The sequence below is a fragment of the Sceloporus undulatus genome, chromosome 9 (assembly GCF_019175285.1).
Source record: "Sceloporus undulatus isolate JIND9_A2432 ecotype Alabama chromosome 9, SceUnd_v1.1, whole genome shotgun sequence".
NCBI lineage: Eukaryota > Metazoa > Chordata > Lepidosauria > Squamata > Phrynosomatidae > Sceloporus > Sceloporus undulatus.
Genome location: NC_056530.1, coordinates 27,319,222 through 27,326,627, shown reverse-complemented (window position 1 = coordinate 27,326,627; position 7,406 = coordinate 27,319,222). Strand labels below are relative to the sequence as shown.

The 7,406-nt window shown below is 48.8% G+C and overlaps 1 protein-coding gene across 2 annotated transcripts in view; it reads left to right on the top strand.

Annotated features, from left to right (window-relative positions):
- Positions 1-946: 946 nt before the first annotated feature.
- SIPA1 (signal-induced proliferation-associated 1) overlaps positions 947-7,406 on the top strand; it is a 27,724-nt gene continuing 21,264 nt past the window's right edge. For both annotated transcript variants that reach the window (XM_042440809.1, XM_042440812.1), the window contains exons 1-2: positions 947-1,089; positions 5,761-5,870. The gene's annotated coding sequence lies outside the window, so the exon portion shown is untranslated. The remainder of the gene's footprint in view (positions 1,090-5,760; positions 5,871-7,406) is intronic.

The following is a 7,406-nucleotide window of genomic DNA, read 5'->3' as shown; positions in this document are numbered from 1 at the left end:
CTTGGAAAGCCAGCGAAGCTTCGAAAGCTTACAATATCTTTTTGTGCCTTTTGGTTAGAGAGCCAGAGAAAGGAAACCAATGCACCTTGGAAAGCCTACCTCATGCATTTGGAGCTTTTTGGCTGTCCCAAGAAAAGGCACCATCTCTCCAACAAGAGCCTCTTTGCAGAAGATTTGTTGTCTCTTTGATGCCTTTTGTGTGTGTGCCTTTTGGTTGGGAAGCCCAGTAATGCTTCCAAAGCTTGCAGTCTCTTTTGGTGCCCTTTGAGTGGGAAACTGGTAAAGCTTGGAAAGCTGGCCACATGCATTTGTGGCGCATTTTAATGGGGAAGCCGGGGAAGCATTGAAACCTTGCCACGTGTGTTTTTGGGAAACCAGGGAAGCTTGCCACATGGGTTTTGTGGGGCGTTTTAATTTGGAAGCAGGTGAAGCTTCCAAAACTTGCAGTCTCTTTTGGTGCCCTTCGGTTGGGAAGCCAGCAGAGCTTGGAAACCGGGGTGCCTTTTAAATCTGGAAGCTGGTGGAGCCACATGCATTTTGGGGGGAGACTGGAGAAGCTTGGAGACCTGGCTGCACATATTTTGTGGTGCATTTGCCAGCCACATGCATTTTGGGGGGGACACTTGGAAACCTTGCCACATGCATTTTGGGGTGCATTTTAATGGGGAAGCTTGTCCCATGCATTTATTTTTGGAGGTGGGTGGATGGGAAACTAGTGCATCTTGGAGAGCTTGGCCCATGCCTTGGGTGCCTTTGGGCATCATCCCCAACAAGCCAAGGCCCCCTCTGCCCATCCAGTGCCAGGGTTTGCCCTCTGGGGCCCTCTGCCCATGCTCAGAGGCTGTGTGTGTGTCTCTCTCTGCCCCTCCCCTTGAGTGATGGAGGGGGAGGGAAGGAGGGAGGGAGGATGACGAGGCTGCCATTGCCAGGGCCCCCCTCCCCTTCCTCCATCCATCCCTCCCTCTCTTCCTTCCTTCCTTCCCAATCTGGGTCTCTCTCTTTCTCTGCCTCCCTGCCTTGCACACTCCGCCCCAGATCGAGAGGAGGAAGGCGGATCCAGGCTTGGAAGCAGAGGCGGTGGATCTGGAGGTAGGAAGCAGCCTGGCTCCCCTTGAAGGCTGGGCTGCTGCCCCTGGACCCAGCTCTTTCTGGGGGGAAGGATTGGGGAGGAGGGAGGCTGGGCTGCCTCTTGGAGGGGATGATGGAGGGAAGGCTGAGAGAGGGATGATGGAGGGGCTGCTTTTGAAGGGCATCTCTCCAGGCTGGCTTTGCAAAAGGCCACCCCACTTTGCAGCCTCCTTCCCTGCATCCACAGCAAGCCCTGCAACCTGCAAAGAGGATTAGGATTTAGGAAGGAAGGAAGGAAAGGGAAAAAAGGAAGGCAGGCAGGCAGGCAGGCAGGCAGGCGCCCCCCCCGAGGCTCCATTGTGTGACAAAAGCCCCCCCCTGCCAGATGTGCCTTTCCAACCCAGCAAGGCACAACTGGAGCATGTACAGAGTGCCTGGCTTCCGCGACCTTGCTTTTCCTTCCACCACCCATCCATCCAAATACTAGGCACCTGGAGACCCAGATGATCTTCTTGGCATACACTGGTTTCTTCCCAGGAGATGAAATGGCTCTCTCTCTTTTCCCCCAACACAACAGCCCTGCTAGGTAGGTCAGGCTGAGAGGCATGATCCATCCACAAGGGCAGCCTCCCTTATCCTCCTTCGCTTCCAGGTGTCTCAGGCCAAGAGTCCCTCTTCCAGATGTGGCTCAGATCCATCATTTCTGGATGTGCTGGCCCACATAGCCTGCTTCCAGATGTGGTCTATTCCAGATGTGCCCTAGATCCCCTGTTTTCCAGATCTGCTAGGCCACGTAGCCTTCTAAATGTGACCAAGATCCCACTTTCGAGCGTGTTAAGCCACAGATCCCTCTTCCAGAGGTGAACTACATCCTTCGTCCAGATGTGGTCTGGATCCGTCTTCCACATGTGTCCTAGATCCCCTCTTTTCCAGATCTGCTAGGCCACATAGCTGTCCAGATGTGACCTAGATCCTGCTTCCGAGTGAGTTAAGCTACAGATGTGACCTAGATCCCTCTTCCAGATGTATCCGGATCCATCGTTTCCAGATGTGCCAGCCCACATATCTTTTGAGATGTGACCTAGATCCCTCTTCCAAGTGTGTTAGACCACAGATTCCTCTTCCAGATGTGTCCTAGATCCCTCTTCCAAGTGTGTTAGGCCACAGATTCCTCTTCCAGATGTGACCTAGATCCCTATTCCAGATGTATCCTGGATCCCCCTTCCAAGTGTGCTAGGCCACAGATTCCTCTTCCAGATGTGTCCTAGATCCCTATTCCAGATGTGATAGGCCACAGATTCCTCTTCCAGATGTGTCCTAGATCCCTATTCCAGATGTGTTAGGCCACAGATTCCTCTTCCAGATGTGCCCTAGATCCCTATTCCAGATGTGTCTTAGATCCATCTTCTAAGTGTGTTAGGCCACAGATTCCTCTTCCAGATGTGTCCTAGATGCATATTCCAGATGTGTCATAGATCCCTATTCCAGATGTGTCATAGATCATTCTTCCAGATGTGTTAGGCCGCAGATCCCTCTTCTGGATGTATCCCTTGTATCCCTTTCCAGATGTGTCCTGGATCTCTCTTGCAGGTGTTTTGGGCCACATGTCTCTTCCAGATGTGTGGACTTGCAGAGTCCATCCTACAGCCAACCTGGCTGGGGATGATGGGAGTTGTTAACAGTCTAAGGTGAAAGTGGAAGAGAAACCTTGAGGAGGTTTGCTTTAGGAGGCACTTCGGAAAGCGATGCAGAACTAGGACCGGATCTAAGAAGTGGCCTTGTGTGCGTATGCATGTTTTTAATCCAGAGGCAATTAATCCGGCGTCAGAAGGATGTGGTTTGAGTTCAAATGCTCCCGCATTCCCTCCCACACATACAAAGGAAGCATCTCAATGAATGTGATTGATTTACTTTGCTGGAAGGGTTCAAACCTTCCTCTGCAAATGCCTTGTTTCAAAGGTTGAGGTGTCTTTCAGTTGTTGTTGTTGTTGTTATTGTTGTTGTTGTTATTGTTGTTGTTGTTGTTGTTGTTGTGTGTCTTCATATCGTTTCCAGTTTATCGCGAACCTATGACAAACCTATCGCAGGGCTTTCTTGGCCCAGGTTTGCCATTGCTTTCTCTAGAGGCCGAGAGAGTGTGACTTGCACAAGTGGGTTCGTGGCGGAGCTGGGAATCGAACCCGGGTCTCCAGAGTCGGAGTCTGACTCTCAAACCATTGGCTGCCATAGCTGGTTGTAACAGAGACTGGGATTAAGGACTATGACATTTGAGACTGGAGTTAAGGACTAGGAGAATGGCAGTCCCATTGAAGTTCCCATGTATTATGGCGCATTTAGTGGTTTGCATCCAAATTTGGATGTCAATGCAATAGAATTAGAGAAGTGTAGAGTTGGAAGGGGTCCCTAAAAGCCATAACCAGAAGCCATAAAGTCCAGCCCTATTACAGGGTGCTTTTTGGAAGCCCAAGTGACTCCTCGTTGTATTCCAAAGTGACATTGAGCATGAGCCAGCAGTGTGGCACTGCAGCAAGCAAGGTGAGTGCTATTTCAGCTTCTATTAATGTCCAACCGAAGTCTGCCTCCTCTAACAGGCAACTTGAAGCCACATACCCACAGACCTATGACTTCCCTCGTCTTGCAAGCTATGGTTTTATTCATGCAAGCCGAAACAGCACTCGCCTTGTTTGCTGCAGCGCCACGCTATTGGCTCATGCTCAGTGTCACTTTGGAATAAGACGCTTGGGCCTCCAAATCCACCGCCACAAATAGCCAACAAGCCTGGTTTTACCCATCCTGGGTTGCACATGGACTTGTCCGACACACATGGGACCTCAGGGCGCATTTCAACCCTGGTGCACATTGAAAATGCAGGCTGTACATGTTTAAAAGGATGATGGTGGTCCGTTCCTCCGAGATAACTTTGTTCGGAACATCCCTCTGTTATTGATTTTTTGAGGCTGGGTGCTTCTGTGTCTTTATTTTTGGGATGTCAGGCCATATGTTCATCTGCAAGCCACATGCCGTCACATAACGAGAGCCAAAGCATGCGCCAGCTCCCAAGACTTGAAACAAAGCTGGTAGAAACTACGTTTTCTAGAACGCCAGCTCTCCCAAAATCCACAGCCAGCAGAGTCGGTGGTTATGCTGGTTGGGGATTCAGGGTATTGCAATGCTAAATGGTAATGTTGGGGATTCTGGGTATTGCAGTGCTAAATGGTGATGTTTCCAAGCCCTGGCTTTGTCTGCAGAGATGCAGATCTGGGAATACTAGTCTGCAAACGCTGATTTGAAGGCTACATTCGTGGATATACTTCTATGAGTACAAGCCCCATTGAAAAAAATCATAGAACAGCGCCATATAAATAAATGTTAATACTGTTAATACTAATAATAATAGAATCCTAGAATTGGAAGAGACCCCAAAAACGGCCACCCAGTCCAACCCCATTCTCCTATGCAGGAACTCACTATCAAAGGCCCATACACACACACACACACACTCTTACTTCTATGCCAGCATTCTCTGAAGACGCCAAAGCCGCAGATGCCGGCGCAACGTTGGGAATAAACTCTTCTAAAACATGGCCACATTGCCCAAAAAACCCACATAAAACCCTATAAACATGGATCTCTTTTTGCAAGAGATCCATGCCTTAATCTGGAATGTGTTGAGATGCCTTGGACCGGGTGTAAAACTCCAGGTCTTGTGTGTTGCGACAGTCAGAACAATCGGTGCGCGGCCTTGGATAAGGAAGGAAATGTATCACAATGAGACTTGTGCATTTCATGCATCCAAGGAATCGTACTGCTGCGAACCTAGATTCACAGACGCAACCCTGCAGAGGTAAAAAGAAAGGGACTTGAATAAAAGGGACCATTTATTTTATGCTGGCCGCATGCAGTAATAATTAATTAATTAATATCCCGCTCCTCCGAACGATCGAAGCGGCTTGCATTAAAGCAAACCCATATAATACCATATCGGCACGACGGCATTGTAACTCTGCCCCTCCCTAAACCTCCTAACAAAATGCAATTGAATGATCGAATTACTAAAACAACCAATTAATAATCAAACAACAGACAAATCACTAAAATCTGTGCGACGCATAACTACTTTTGCGTTTCGAACCCAGTTTGCAGCAACTGAGGATAGAAAGCGGGAAGGAGGAGGAGGAGAGCAAAACCGGGACATTTTAAAACTAGACAGAAGAGTGGGATGGCAGGGGATTAACTATGATTTTCTATGCTATCCTGTGGTTTAATGCACACAAAATGATTTAATGCTCACAAAATGATGCACAGAGTGACCGAAAATAGTGTGTCAAAAATTACCTGCAGACAATGTGCTGCATCAGGTGCACATGAAATGTAAATGGCTGTAACGGTTAGGTTTGGGTCTCATCTCCAAGACTCTGGAGACCAGGGTTTGATTCCCAACTCGGCCGTGAAACCCACCTTGGGCAAGTCACACTGTCTCAGCCTTAAGGGAAGGCAATGGCAAAGCCTCCCCTGAACAAACCTTGCCAAGAAAAGGATACATTTGCATCCAAACCTAGGATTGCGTAGGATGTTGCAATGACGGTTAAAGTGGAACCGCGGTGCCATAACGTTGTAGTGTGCAAAGGTCCCCAGGTTGGACTAGTTACTCTATTTATTCTGCTCTGACTGTTTTCTGCTTCTGCTCCCCAGGCTTCCCAGCGGATCAAGGTTGATCCCATCACCTGCCTGTTGATCCTTTTGAAACGCCGGAGATTATTGGACCTGCAACCTGGCGCATGCAACAAAGAGGCGTAATCCAGGTAACACAGCCGTCCCTTTCTATGGGTAGTTGGTGCAAGAACGGATGGAATGGGTTTGGCATCTTCACTTGGAAGGGTCCAAAACATCCTGCATAGTATCTTTGCATACCACCTATTTGTGCATTTGTATACATATACTATGCATTTGCAAATTTGCATGCGTAGGATGTATACAGTCGCGAAATGTGCAATATAAAATGGAGGTATAACATTGATGTTATTAAAAGTGAAATTGATCAAGGCAGGAAAGATGGAGGTCTCCGTACGTTGCCTCTGTACGGTTTTGTGGGACTATGAGAACGATCCTAATGGAAGCCTCCTGAAAATGCGACTTACCTACCAATGCGCCTTTGATAGTCATGCATGCCTCAAGATGTTGGATTGGAAGTCCTATCGTAGCATAGCCAATAGAGAGAGATGCTGGGAGTTGCACTCCATCAACCTGGAGGATTGCAGATGCTTGGCTTCATCACTTTGCTTTGCACCTTTTTGGCACCTTAAAACACTTTACTTTGCACCAATGAAAACCAGTTGATTGGTTGGTTGGTTCTCATAGGCTGAGAGAGTGTGACTTGCCCAAAGTCACCCAAAGCATTTCCATGGCTGTGAATGGTTAAAGTGGAAGTCAACTTGCTGTTTCCTTGGGGGACCCATCCATCTACACTACCCAACAATAGGGACATGATGCCACTTGAATTGCCATGGCACCACCCTATTCATAAGTTCCTCCCCAAACTGTCGGATCTGGCCAGGGCAGCTAAAGTGTAATATAGTGCTATATCGCACAAGCTCCAGGGCATTCCTGTTGTGTTGCCAACTTCTCCTCAATGCCTCCCTGTCGCAAAGAGTAGCCCTGGGCGGGTCTGACGTAGCCGCAAGTGGCATTTGCTGCCCTTTCCGTGCCCCTTCCACCTCCAGCCTGGCAGGAGGAGAAAGACCCCTATTCATGCACTTTCATGCAAGCCCAGTTGCAGAAGGCGCCTGTTTGCGTTGCAACGGTTCATCCAAAGAGGAGTTGGGGGAAACGGATTTCGGACAGGGGCATCTGGGGAACCCAGCTGGGCACAGCTGGCACCTTGGCAGTGACCTTTTAGTCTTCCCGGGACCCTCGTCCGCTCTTCCACTTGGCATGGGGTGCAAGAAGCCAGAAGGCATGGGTATTTGTATGTATGTATATAAATCTGGGGTACAGCTCTCCAAATTTCCCGGCCGGTTGCACTCCAAAAATTTAAGCTCTCTGAATGCATGGAGTTGAACAACTCCCTGCAATGGTTAGATTTGTAGTTGTGGGATAAGGTGCCTGATGTAACTAGCTACGAATAGTAAGTTACTTGTAATTCCGTCCTTCTTTGCAAGACTGAAGGCTGCATCTGCACCGCAGAAACAATGTGCCACTTTAAATGCCAGGGCTCCATGTTGTGGGATCCTCGGGTTTTGTCGTTTCTTATGGCACCAATGCTCTCTGACAGAGGAGGCTAAATAGCTCACAGAGCGACACGTCCCAGAATTGCGTAGCATTGAGCCATGGCATTTAAA